This window comes from Octopus bimaculoides, chromosome 3, assembly GCF_046866305.1.
Source record: "Octopus bimaculoides isolate indiv1 chromosome 3, ASM4686630v1, whole genome shotgun sequence".
NCBI lineage: Eukaryota > Metazoa > Mollusca > Cephalopoda > Octopoda > Octopodidae > Octopus > Octopus bimaculoides.
The window spans coordinates 166,742,430-166,756,495 of NC_142930.1; the positions used below are offsets into that span (position 1 = coordinate 166,742,430).

General features: G+C 37.9%; 2 long non-coding RNA genes across 2 annotated transcripts; one reads left to right on the forward strand and one right to left on the reverse strand.

The window, feature by feature from the left end:
• Window positions 1-205: 205 nt before the first annotated feature.
• On the reverse strand, window positions 206-6,987 carry LOC149136841 (uncharacterized). Its single transcript, XR_016241286.1, has 2 exons — window positions 6,849-6,987; window positions 206-393 (listed from the first exon to the last, which is right to left on the reverse strand). It is a non-coding gene; the product is annotated as an uncharacterized LOC149136841 (long non-coding RNA).
• Window positions 299-11,051, forward strand: LOC149136842 (uncharacterized). Its single transcript, XR_016241285.1, has 2 exons — window positions 299-532; window positions 10,830-11,051. It is a non-coding gene; the product is annotated as an uncharacterized LOC149136842 (long non-coding RNA).
• Window positions 11,052-14,066: the final 3,015 nt, after the last annotated feature.

The following is a 14,066-nucleotide window of genomic DNA, read 5'->3' on the forward strand; positions in this document are numbered from 1 at the left end:
ATTTAGTTTTACATGCTATTAACGAAAACCAAATTACCTTTTCTTTTTTATTTCGAGAGAAACTTCTCAAAGTTTGAAGTACTTAAAGTTACGCAATTTTAGCCAATCGCAAACCTCCATTGCCGACGTGGCTGGAAGAGTGCACTCTTCTTAGGAGCCTATTTTGTTTCTGTATGCCGGATGCGACACTCGATTCTGCCGGAACTACGATTTACAGCGCCCTCTGGTGAGCATACTCGCCGGAGATACCACAGCTTCCAAGACGAGAACCACACTCAGCAAGCAGAAGGTACTCAGGCCTGCCTTAAATAAACAGCGCTGTGGTACTCTTCGTATCTCGGATGTGTATCTCTGGTAGTTCATTTCGCGCCGTAGGGATGAAAAGTGTGACTCCTACAATATGAACAACAGCATTTAGCTCCTAATTATTCATAATGGAATTAAACATTCAAAGTCATCAGCATCTTTCTTTTATCTATGAAACTTATTACTACGTACTTCCGGCGATACCAGATTTCCTGAAATCAACCAGGTGAGTGACTCCTCAACCTTCTGCTAATCTACCGCAAGATTTATCTGAAGGACAATTTGTATTAACAAAACATTCATCAAATAAAGAGCGTTCTTGCTAGCCTGAGATCATTGCAGCCTCGGTGGTACTAATTCAATGCAAAAGTCATTAACAGTATGTTTAGGGATGGAAACAGAGCGGTTAAAAGATACCTTTGATAGGCATAAAAATATTCAATTTCAAGGCTTTATGATTCTGTATTTGGTAACAATCCACCGGAAAATTATATTAGACATAACTACCGAGAGAGAGAGAGAGAGAGAGAGAGAGACACAGAGAGAGAAAGACAGAGAGATGAGAATTTCAGATACGTTACAGAAAGACAGACAGCCAAGGTAAGTAATACTAATAATCCCATAAATTCTTTTGACGCTGACTTCAAAGATAAAATAAAAAGATACGAAGTTTTATAATATTGTCTTTTTTGAAGACCTCTTACAGCGATTTCTTTATTACTAGATATTGAAACCGGGTCCTAAAATCACACTTTTGTCTAAAACCACTAGAATTGAAGGCAATAACTCCAAATATTTCTTTATTGTCAAAGACTTGAATTTAACCCTGCCACGAGCCCCATTTGGGGATCTGCTAAAAACAGTCTCACTCCCGATTGTTCCTTGTATTTAAAGTGAATTGCTTACTTACATTGCATTTGAAGAGGCGTGTTTAACAATATTCAATAATTAAAGTTTGTCATTATTAGTTCTGGATAATTCTAGACGACATTTTATGTCATAAATCGCAATTTTTGGACTACAAAAATATTGACTCTTTTGAAAACGTTTTTCTTTCTGCATTTCCCATCTATTATATCATTCGTTGATATTTCATACACATTCGCATTTGATACTATAGTTTCAAAGAAACTAAAATGTTTATTATTGCAATTGAATAGAAAAGGATAAATATGCTTTATTTCCCCATCTGGGACTTTTCGAAACATTTATCATAATTTCCAAAATAATTCACACATGAAAAAATTTAAATACTTTATATTATTTTGACTCCTAAGACACCTGGCAAAGCCAAGAAATATGAATAAAAAATTTGGCAGTTAATGGGTTAATAAAATTTGTAAGGAGGTACAGGGCCGTAGGATGGGTGAGTATGTACGATAGCTGTGATATAAAAACTGTAGAATTTTGAAACAATGGGTAAGTTGAAACAGTGATATAGTTAAAAGAATGACCTAACTGAAACTATAAATTAAATATAACTGGTTCTCCGTCGTTTACGACGGTGAGTATTCCAGTTGATCCGATCAACGGAACAGCCTGCTCGTGAAATGAACGTGAACATGACTGAGCATCCCGGAGGCACGCGTGCCCCTTGCCGTAGTTCTCAGGGAGATTCAGCGTGAACCAGAATGTGACAAGGCTGGCCCTTTGAAATGCTGATACTACTGATTTTTGCCAGCTGAATAGAGTGGGAAAATGTGAAATAAAGTGTCTTGTTCAAGGACACAACGCGCCGCCTGGAATCGAACTCACGACCTAACGAGCTGAATACCGTTAACCACCAAGCCACGCGCCTTCAAATGCGATGTGCTTCGAGAGTAAGTATATATCGTAGTAGTAGCGCAAGATTTTCACCAAGTTTGCCCGTGTAATTCGATACAACAGGTAAACTAGTGTTTACACAATTCTTTACGGGAAGAATAAAAAAGTAAAGGAAAAAAACTTAGCAGTCTATAATTAAAATAACCGTCTCTAATATTAAACGGAAAGTTTCCAGAATCTATTTTTAGTTATAAATTAGATTAAGAAGGAAAAAAGTCTTCCAGATCTAAACAACCATTAAATTATATATTTTTGGCAATTCATGTGTACTTGTTACTATTTCAAACGTGTGTGTGTGTATGTGTGTGTATGTGTGTGTGTATGTGTGCGTATACTTGTACACAATGTTCCTAGAATTTTTTTTCTATTCCAATTATTCTTTTCTTTTACTTGTTTCAGTCGTATGACTGCGGCCATGCTGGAGCACCACCTTTAGTCGAACAAATCGACCCTCCACGATTTATTCTTTGTAAGCCTAGTACTTATTTTATCGGTCCATTTCGCGAACCGATAAGTGACCGGGACGTAAACACAGCAATGGTTGTCAAGTGATAGTGGTGGAGGCAAACACCGACACAAACACAAACATGCGACGGGCTTCTTTCAGTTTTCATCTACAAAATCCACTCACAAGGCTTTGGTCGGCCCGAGGCTGTAGCAGCAGACACTTGCCCAAGGTGTCACGCAGTAGGACTGAACCCGGAACCATGTGATTGAAAAACAAGCTTCTTACCATACAGCCATGCTGGAAAAAAACCCAAAAAACTTCAGGGGACTGTCTTGGACCCGCTCCCTTTTGTAGTCTATGTAAACAACCTTTCCAGCGTCATAAAACACAGCAAAGTGAAAATATTTGCTGATGACTCTAAGCTCCAGAAAATTCTCAATGAAGAAGAAGACCGAACTCAACTCCAGTCTGATCTACATGCGGTGTGTCAATGGGCAGACAATAACAAAATAACCAAAGGAAAATTTGAGCTGATGCATTTTGGGAAAAAGACTATGCTAAAACAGCCATACTCTCTTTACAGAAACCTCTCACAGCATATAATAATATCAGAGACCTGGGAGTAATTGTCGATAATAATCTTAGTTGGTGAGCCCACATCAACAATAAGGTCGACATAGCTTGTAGGATGAGCTCCTGGATCCTAAGAACCTTCCGGTCCAGAGAACAAGGTGTCATCATTCCACTTTTCTCCTCTTTTATACGGCCACACCGCGAATACTGCTGTCACCTGTGGTCTCTCTATACAAAAAAAAAAAAAAGTTTCGAAAATTGAATCACCCCAGAGGTCATTCACTAAACGAATGAAGGGCATGCCTGATCTCGATTACTGAGACCGCCTTAAAGCATTGAAACTATCCTCTCCAGCGCCGCTGCGAGCGATACATCATTTGCACGATGTGGAGAATATACCGCCAGCATTTCCCAAACAACCTCAACGTTAGCCTTCATCCAAGTCTAGGTCCACGGGCCATCCGTCCCCTACTCAATTCAGGATCACAACACATAAATACACTGCAGCAAAATTTCTTTTCCTCAACAGGTCCTGCCCTATTTAACATTGTCCCGAAACATATCAAAGAGGTAAAGGATCCCATCACCTTTAAACGGAATCTGGACAAATTTCTCCAAGGAATACCAGATGAGACACATACCTGGATACAACTCATTCAACAAGAACTCCCTAGTCGAATGGACTTTGATACCACAAAAATTGACTTAGAAAGGATTTAGATAATCCAACCAGGTGGTGCTATTAAGTTAGACATGGCTTGGAGTAATCTTTGGTCGAAACCTAAGTTTTATATATGTGTGTGTGTGTGTGTGTATGATCATGTCGTATAGCAAGCTGGAGACGATTTCTCCTGGGACTAAATTTGTCCTAACCAGGACTGCCATGTTATGTTGGCAAACAATCCTTACTCCAAAGTACTGTTGCTGAATATCTCTCGTTGTGAGATTTAAAAATAGTAATTTTTAATAAATATGTGTTCATAAATGAAGAAAATGATGTAATGCAGGATAAGTATATGAAATATTATGAGAAAATATTAATGCTAATGTATATGAATAATGTATATATGAATAATTTTTGAGACTTCTGCACCAAAGAGCGTCTTTCCTCGTTCATTTCTTGCCACACCCAACTACACCAGCAGATGTCGTGTTCTTGATAATCACTGGTGTAAAGTCTCGACTAGGAATACATGGGTAGCTCTGCCAGTCTTTTTGTATGTCTGTCTGTGTGTCTCACTGTACATCATGCCAGTCTGGGTCAGTGTTGCAATCCTTCACTTGCCAGACATGTCGTCTGAAAGGGTTATACGCACCGCATCAACGTTATTTACTTACGGGTACATCTACAAACGCGGTCTTACATCATAATTAACTATCGTATGCATGCATGTATGTATGTATGTTATTCTTTTTCTCGTTTCAGTCATTTGAGTGCGGCCATGCTGGAGCACTGCCTTTAGTCGAACAAATCGACTCCAGGACTTATTCTTTGTAAGCCTAGTACTTATTCTATCGGTCTCTTTGCCGAACTGCTAAGTTATGGAGACGTAAACACACCAACATCGGTTGTCAAGTGATGGTAGACACACGCACACACACACACACACACACACACACATATATATATATATTCGACGGGCTTCTTTCAGTTTCCGTCAATCAAATCCACTCACAAGGCTTTGGTTGGCGCGAAACTATAGTAGAAGACACTTGCCTAAGGTGCCACGCAGTGGGACTGAACCCAGAGCCATGTGGTTGGGAAGCAAGCTTCTTACTACACAGTCACGACTGCGTCTTATTAAGTTTTATTTTAAGATTTCTTGCCAGTAGAGCAAGAGCTGGTTTCTAGCCTAGATCTAAGGCTCCATCTTTGGGATGTAGTTAACAGAAAAATTCACATTTAGGACTCGAGAAAAGTCTTGAATATTTTTACTGTTCCACTCATAGATTGCACTTGTAATGTACGAATTAGCCGGTCGATTTCTCTTTCTGAAAATTCCAGTTTATTCAGATTCTCCTTTAAGCATTTATTAACAAAGCCTAGTGCTCCTAGTCAATTTAATCACCGTCGCTGGTAGATAGTGGAAATAAATAAATGGACAAAATCCTTTCACTTTAATAAAAAGATTAAAAAGGTATGGAAGACCTTACACACAAAAAACTATGTCCATGTACATCCATTTACGCGGGCGCTCTGAGAAAAATGTTACAGTGCATGACCATCCTTGGGACATAAGGTGCATATAAAGTTTGAAAATCGGTTGAGAATTGTGGAAATGTATGCGTTAGTCATTATACATACACTGTGATCTATATATACATAGTATATATACATATATATATATATATATATATATATAATAGGAAGGGTTTAGGATACTGATGATTTAAACTAAACGGTGCGGTGTGTGAGTGCTCCAACTGATAAGCTACTAGTATCCAAATTCACAACGGGGGCTGGAGTTGGGGATCCGTAGCCTACTTCCGAGTCAATTTTTTTGTTTTGCCTCTTCCTTATATATATATATATTATATATATATATATATATATATATATATATGCATATATACATATATACATATGCATATATACATACATATATGGATGTAAATACCTACATATATATGTATATACATGCATATATGGATACAGGACATAAAAAAAAACGTAGACAGAATGAGAAGCGAGAACATAAAAAAACAAAAACATAGAAAACGAACTTTTTTTTGAACAACGAAAGAAAGAAACGAGACAGGCAGGACGTCAAACATTAAGGCAAGGCAAATATCTCAAGTCATATACAATATTATTATAGAAAGAAATTAGAAGTTGTTGACAAACAACGGCAGTAAATCTATTCAGCTGAATACACGTCTTTGATTGGTTGAAATTACCGAAATACGACTACTTTAACACGAAATAACTTTGAAAATATAGACTTTTCTCAACAACATTAAGAGTAAAAGTTGTTTTATATGATACATTCTACCAGTGTCCGAAGTTTGAAAGTGTTTAGTTACAAAAATTAATTTCTTGATCAGCCGTTCAAAGGGAAAAGATCCAGATATTGCCTTGCTTTAATGTTTGACGTCTTGTTTAACTATTATGTATCGGAAATCTGCAATGGCTCCATAACTCCAGTAATGAATTACAGCACTTACCTAATCGTTTAGATCACCTGTGAACTAAACTCCCATATGTATATATATATGAATAAAACATTCAAACTTGAATATTCATACGGTAAATATAAGTAATCGATAATATCAGCAACAACAATATAGACGGTTAACAGGTATCGAATAGCGTTAAATAGCTATAAAATCTTAAAATTAGCGTTAAGCATCAGGGCGTTCATGCGCCATATCCGTTAGAAATAGGAGTTAAAACCCCAAATTAAACCGCCGAAAAACTGAGCCGGGCTGATGAAGAATTGAGGCCCAGAGGGCCAGAATTCCGCAACCTAGGTACACGAATATCTGAGTAACATTATCTACAAAGGTATGTTTTGAATTCTTTAACCGTTTGGCCTGCTTAAGTTTGTCTCCTGTTTTATATCTTCCGTCTTATATCTCAGTTTTTCGGCGATTTAATTTGGGGTTTTAATACAAGAAATTTTTGAGGCCAATAACATTTATGGAATTAAAAAAAAAACAGTTGTTTAGAGAGATTTTAGAGAGTTCTTTCATTTACCTCTGAAATGTGATGACTTCTTTCGGTGAGCTCTTCATCTTCCTTTTTTGACTGGACTCTTGTTACTTCTAAATTCACAATACCATTCCGCCTTCTTTACGTTGACAAGTTCACTATTTTCGCAACCAGTTCAAAACAGCGATCGCATGGCACCGGCTAGTACATAAAAACCCGCTCACGTCGACTTTCATCAAGTCGTACATCGTCATTCAACCCGAATTAACTCACCACGTGGACAATAGTAGTTTTTCTTCGCTTACACCTTAAAAGCGAGCCAAAATCAAACCGCCTACGCTTTAAACAGTCACGTGACCACAGAGTTAATTTTTTTCGTCTTCGCTTGCAAAACCAGAGAGTGGTGTTCTAATTCACGTCGTACGGATGAGAAATTATATGAATATAATTTTTTTTTCGTAACAGTATGCATGTATGCATGCATGTATGTATGTATGTATGTATGTGTGTGTGTGGAATTTGAACTCAGAACGTAATGGCAGACGAAACACCGCTAAGCATTTCGCTCGGCGCGCTACTGATTCTGCCAGCCAGCCGTAATCTGCGTGTAGCATCCGAACTTATACGAATGTGCATGTGTGCTCAGATGTACATTTACACATTCGCGCACACACGGAGACACACATGTACACACATGTGCGCACACATATATACACACACACGCACACAGACACACACACACGGACACACACACACACATACGCGTGCACACCTTTATCTCCATGTACATATGCGCACGAGCACAAGCATTCGCACACACAAGTGTGCACGTGTACATAAATGCACATGCACGGGTGCACATGTATATGGGCGCGCACCGGCGCACATGTACGCCCACGCACACATCCATTGAGTCAATCCTGTAGCTCTTCTGATGTCAGAGTTGATAGTATCAAGAATACGCTTGCTAATGGTACCCATCTCGCTTTTAGAGGGGTTGATCAGCCGGGATTTGGAGTAGGAATGGAAATTAGGCGTATGGTCCTTAAGTGAAATGGATGGGGGGTCCGCGTTGCGAGGCACTCCACGTGGTCCTCTACCTCAAGCAGGGTCGCCAGCTCCTTTGCTTCTGTGTGTATGTCATTGTATGTGGATTTAGGGGTTTTCTTGTATGTTTCGGTAGTGGCGCTTGTGAGGAGTCGTGAATGTGTGGAAATGTTAGTTTCATAAATATTGTTTGCTTTGTCTGTGAGACTTTGTAGATTGGGAAACTGTTTAATACTGGTCATGTATGTGTGTGAGTGTATCAGCGTGTACACGTCTACAAAGGTATGTTTTCAATTCTTTAACCGTTTGACCTACATTTCCACATTCGTTTGACCTACATTTACACATTCGCGCTCACACACGCACACAGAGGCACACGTGCACACACACGCGTATGTACAGATGTTATATGTATGCATGTGTGCGCGCTTTTGTTTTTCATCGCTCGATAACTGGTGTTTGCTTTCGTCACATTTCTAGCGGTTCGGCAAAAAGGAGATCGATAGATTAAGGAATAATTCCAAGATTAAAATTTTGTAGTGAGGTCAATTTTATCGACTAAACTCTTTATGGTGGTGCCCCAGCATGGCCTCAGTCTAATGATCGAAACAACTAACTAAAGTAAACGGATATACGAATTTTAAGGAAATAGAATCAAGATGGTTACGAGAATGGAATCAATCTACTTTCTTTGACTCAAAGATATCTGTATCAGCCATGATAACCGTATTTCATCGAAATTCCATCGTTACTCTTTCATTATATCGGTATCCCAGCGTGGGTGCCTCTATTTAGACTGGTTCCTTTAAAACAGATGTCACTGTAATAAACATGGTTTCCATGTTGTTTTTTTGAAATGTTTATTCGAGAAGAGTTTTAAAAAGCCATAATGCTTTCGTTTAGAGTTTAGAGTATCAAGAAATGGTCTATATTCCTCGACGAGTTCCTGTTAATTTATTTAATGTTGTTTTGTTTAGATGAGAAGCTTTTAATTGTCGCGGATTTTCTTTCGCTTGTAAAAGAATATCGAGTTTTGACCATCCCGAGAAGAACACAAACATTGTAAGAAATAACACAAAATACCCACAAAACTATTAATAAATATACAAAATCAAACTAAACCCTTAATAACAAAAGGGCAAGTTTGTAATAGGTAATGTGACCCGTTAAAAATAGCAGTCAAACATTCATGCAGCACACGTTTGTCAGTGGCGAAGTCGCAGTTTCAAAAGAAGAAAATTTTGACACCATATTACAAAAAAAAAAAAGGCAGTGAGCTAACAGAATCGTTAGCACGCCGGACAAAATACTTAACTGTATTTTGTCCGTCTTTATGTTCTGTTATGGGGATAATAGTAATAACGGTACACCCATTTCACGTGACGAGTGGTATGTGTTGGTCGTTATAAATACTGTTAGTCAGTGTCAGTATAAAGAGAGAGTACTAAGTCGACGGTCATAGATAGTCGTGGTCTTTACTTGTCTAACTAACAATACAGCCGGAGTGGGCGTTATAACAGTCCGACATAAGGATTACAACACGTTCTGAGTAGAAATTCTGCCTAGGTTATTTTTGCCTTTCATCTTTTCATGGGGAAGGGATGTCGATAAAATAAGTCCCCGCCAAACACTGGAGTCGATGTAATCGATGTAATCGATTAGTTTGGAGTTTGAAGTGGAAGGAAAGGTCTGTACATACCGATACAAAAATATATATGAATACGAATCAGACGTTCATTTCTGATGTGAATGTCATGTGCAGCGATAGAAGTAGATGCTATTGTAAGGTTTAAAAGACAATTCTAAATAGATTTCGAGGTTACGCTGTGGTTGAGAGAGAGAGAGGGAGAGAGGGAGAGAGAGAGAGAGGGGGGAGAGAGAGGGAGAGAGAGAGAGAGGGAGAGGGAGAGAGAGAGAGAGAGAGAGAGAGAGAGCGGAACAAACTGACTTATGGTACACATAGGCATACATCCATGTGTGAGTGTACTACACACAAACATATATGTAATACACTCAAGCATACACATGCAGAGGCATATATATATTCTTTCACTTGTCTCAATCATTTGACTGCGGCCATGCTGGAGCACTGCCTTTAGTCGAGCAAATCGACCCCAGGATTTATTCTTTGTAAGCCTAGTATTTATTCTATCGGTGTCTTTTGCCGAACCGTTACATTACGGGGACGTAAACACGCCAACATCGGTTGTTAAGCGATGGTGGTGGGGACAAACACAGACACACAAACACATGCACACACATACATACACCCCCTACATATATATATCCTTATATTGCAGAAAAATTTGTTAGCGGCCATATAAAGATGTTCTGTCCTATTTATGCTATTCAGCATTATTATTATGCGTTTGAGAGTAAAAGTATTTCCATATCTGTATATCTCAATATACCTTAACACTTCTAAAAAAAGCAAACTTTGTTTACATATATCGTATTTATATATATGTATATATATATATATATATATATATATATATATATATATATATATATATATATATATATATATATATATATATATATGTGTGTGTGTGTGTGTGTGTACCCATATACATACATATATATATATACCCATATACACACATATAATATATATATGGTATATACATGTTTGTGTATGTATACACGTACATACACGCATACGTACACAAACACACGCATACGCACCACACACATATCGTTATTTAGACAGAAGCTCGCTCCACACCGTGCCATCCAATTTAGCAGCGATAAATCTGACCACGTGGCCTTCAACCCCATGAAGAAGAAACAGCATGTTAAGGATCCGCTTACCCGTTTCCTAAAATAGCTCTATAAAAGAGCGACTTAAAAACATTGCCTAGCTTAAGGCACAGATGTTGAGATGGAAACTTAAACAGAACAAACGAAAAGAGAAAAAAAAATCCGTTTTCTTCCCAAACTTTAATATTGTTTTGTTTTTTCTTTTTTCTTTTGTAGCATGGTGAAAGACAGACTTCATTATCAGGAAATTAACCAAACACTGTTAGACAGAACGGAACCCTGAGAAAGTAAAGAGAATTCTGGCTTTTCAAGAAATGGGGTTTTAGTAAGGAAACATTATTATATGTAAACTCCAACACTTCATGTCTGTCTCTGTATTGTCCCCCTCATCCTTCGCCCTTGTGGCAAATAAATAAATTATCATTATTATTATTATTATTATTATTATTATTATTATTATTATTATTATTATTATTATTATTGAGTGAGAGAGTAGTAGATGCCATCAAAGTGACACTGGGGTAAAATATACGAAACCCAGTACACCCATCATGACTACCCTCTTGATAAGGGCATACCAGGCACATGCGTTACAATTTTCGCCAGGGAGACTTTACTATAGCGTCGTATATTATCGACTGCTATTTCCAGAAAATATTGGTGCATTGTTGTACCACTATCCTATATTTACTATATTTATACTTTAACCTGATGGTGCTTTGTTTTACTGGGAAGCAATACTACTGTATTGCATTATTTAATAATTCATATATATATATATATATATATATATATATATATATACATACATACATACATACATACATATATATACATACATATATATGTATTTTATATATGTGTGTGTGCGTGTGTGTGTGTGTGTGTATGTGTGTGTGTGAATGTGTGTAGAAAATGAAATACAGATGGAATATACGAGAATTTATTATTAATTACAACAATTGTTTCGACACATCTAGCATCGATTCCTCTTGGAAATTGGAAACAACTGGTTCAGGAGCATCCGGTGGTGCAGATGTATCTCGTCGGGTGATAAATAAATACAACTCGTTAACAGATTAAAAGGGCTCCGTGGGAAAACTCATTTAAATAAAACGGTTGAGAACCACTGCCAAAATGCAAGGCAATTCTCCACAAGAACTCTCTGTGGACACTATCAAGTACCTTTTCAAAGTCAATAGCATTTAGATTCAGTGGTCTTCGATGTTGAATGCACTTTTCAATAAATGATATTTCTGAGTATAAAGATTTGCACAGAGCAGAATCGGTTGTTTCGAAATCGAGTTTTATGCTTTTGTAGCACAATATGTAGAGACGCCTCCAGCTTGTTTTGAAGCACGAACGTTAACTCGGCCTTAGTTACTTATATCCAACCACGCCGGCACTAAGCCCAGAAGAAAGCAGGAACATATTTCACATACAGAATATCATGAAAAAAAATCTACGTAAAAAGAATTATGTGGTGAATATGAAACAATATTAATCAATAATTAATATTATAGTAAGGCGGCGAACTGGCAGAAACGTTAGCACGTTGGGTGAAATGCTTAGCGGTATTTCATCTGCTGTTACGTTCTGAGTTCAAATTCCGCCGAGGTCAACTTTGCCTTTCATCCTTTCGGGGTCGATAAATTAAGTACCAGTTACGCACTGGGGTCGATATAATCGACTTAATCCGTTTGTCTGTCCTTGTTTGTCCCCTCTGTGTGTGGCCCCTTGTGGGCAGTAAAGAAATAGGTATTTCGTCTGTCTTTACGTTCTGGGTTCAAATTCCGCCGTGGTCAACTTTGCTTTTCATTCTAATGGGGGTTCGATAAATTAAGTACCAGTTGCGTACTGGGGTCGATCTAATCGACTGGCTCCTTCCCCCAAAATTTCGGGCCTTGTACCTATAGTAGAAAAGAATATTATAATAATTATTTTGTCAAAAATGAAGACAATTCCGGACATGTTTCGATCTAATTATGATCTTACAATGCACGCATTTGACTGTAATTTCCGACATAAGACAAGTTATTAATTAATATTGTTCTGTCTAACTCATTACATAACTATTTCTAGTTAGCTATTTATTATTCCATACATTAACTATATTAACACCGACTCAACTATTGCATTCTTGTTGTGGTTAACATCTATGAGTGATTTATTCTTCAAACAACTCAGACTTTGTTGTTCTGTATTTCATAACCTGCTAGATTTTTAATAGTTTTCCAATCCATTCTGTATCTCTAGATAAACACATGCTACCATACTTAATGAGTCGATACAAAACTAATTTGTTTTAATTGAAGTTATAAACAACAATAAGGAGAAACGTCGTTGGTGTGAATGAAATTTCCGCTTCAAGGAGAAAGGGAGAGAACCCTTCAATTTCAATTGAACCAGCATTAAATAGTGATATGTAAAGTCGAGGATTTGTCATCATCGTCATCGTCGTCGTCGTCGTCGTCGTCATCATCATCATCGATGTTGAGGATAGAGACTTTTCTCTTCGGTTAAGCCCCTATTTGTTCCACGTACTTCTCTAGATTTCTACTCACTGTTCCCAGGGCTCGACAGCTATTGGTACTACTACCACCTTTTTCAGCGACCACAACTGCTTAACCTCCCAAGCTAACCTGTAATATGTATCTGCTTTTCTTTCTTCCTTATCGCATACCTTGTTGTCAGCTGGGCATGCTATATTTATGATCCAGGATCGTTTGCTTTCTTTTTCAATTAAGACAATGTCTGACTTCCTATTCTCAATCTCATGGTCGCACTCAATCATAAAATCCCATAGGATCTTTGCATTATCATTTTCGATGATGCTTTCGGGTTTATGTTCATACCACTTTTTGCTCTGTCAAGTCAGGTCCATACTTATTGCAAAGTGTCCCATGGACAATCCTTGCTATATTGTCATGACGTCTCTTATATTTCTTCTGGGTTAGTGGCGTACATTGACTGGTAACATCCCAAACAGTTTCACTATTTTGTTCACAAATTCTGCACTCCTCATTTTCTGATGTGATGTCTATTCTGTATTTGATGTAATTGGTTCTTAATGCTTGCTCTTGGGCAGCACAGATTAAAGCCTCCGTTTTCGGTTTTAAAGCACTTTTAGTCATCCATAGCCCTCTTTTTTCTGTGTCTGTCTTACCTTCAACATCTCTATGAAATTGTCCATTGGAGTTCCTGGAGTCTTGCATGCGTTGCGGGCTTACTACCTGCAGCCTACGGTACCATGCTATTCGTTCTTTTCATCTATCTAATACTTACCTGATTATTCTGGCCGTGCCAAGGAGGCAAACTTTTTGTAACAGTTCTACTGGGAATTCTATTCCAGTTTCTTTTATATTCCTCTTGATGCCTTCTGATAGCGTTCCCAATGACCCAATAATAACTGGCACTATCTTCACCTTCTTCATTTTCCATAGCCGGGCTAGT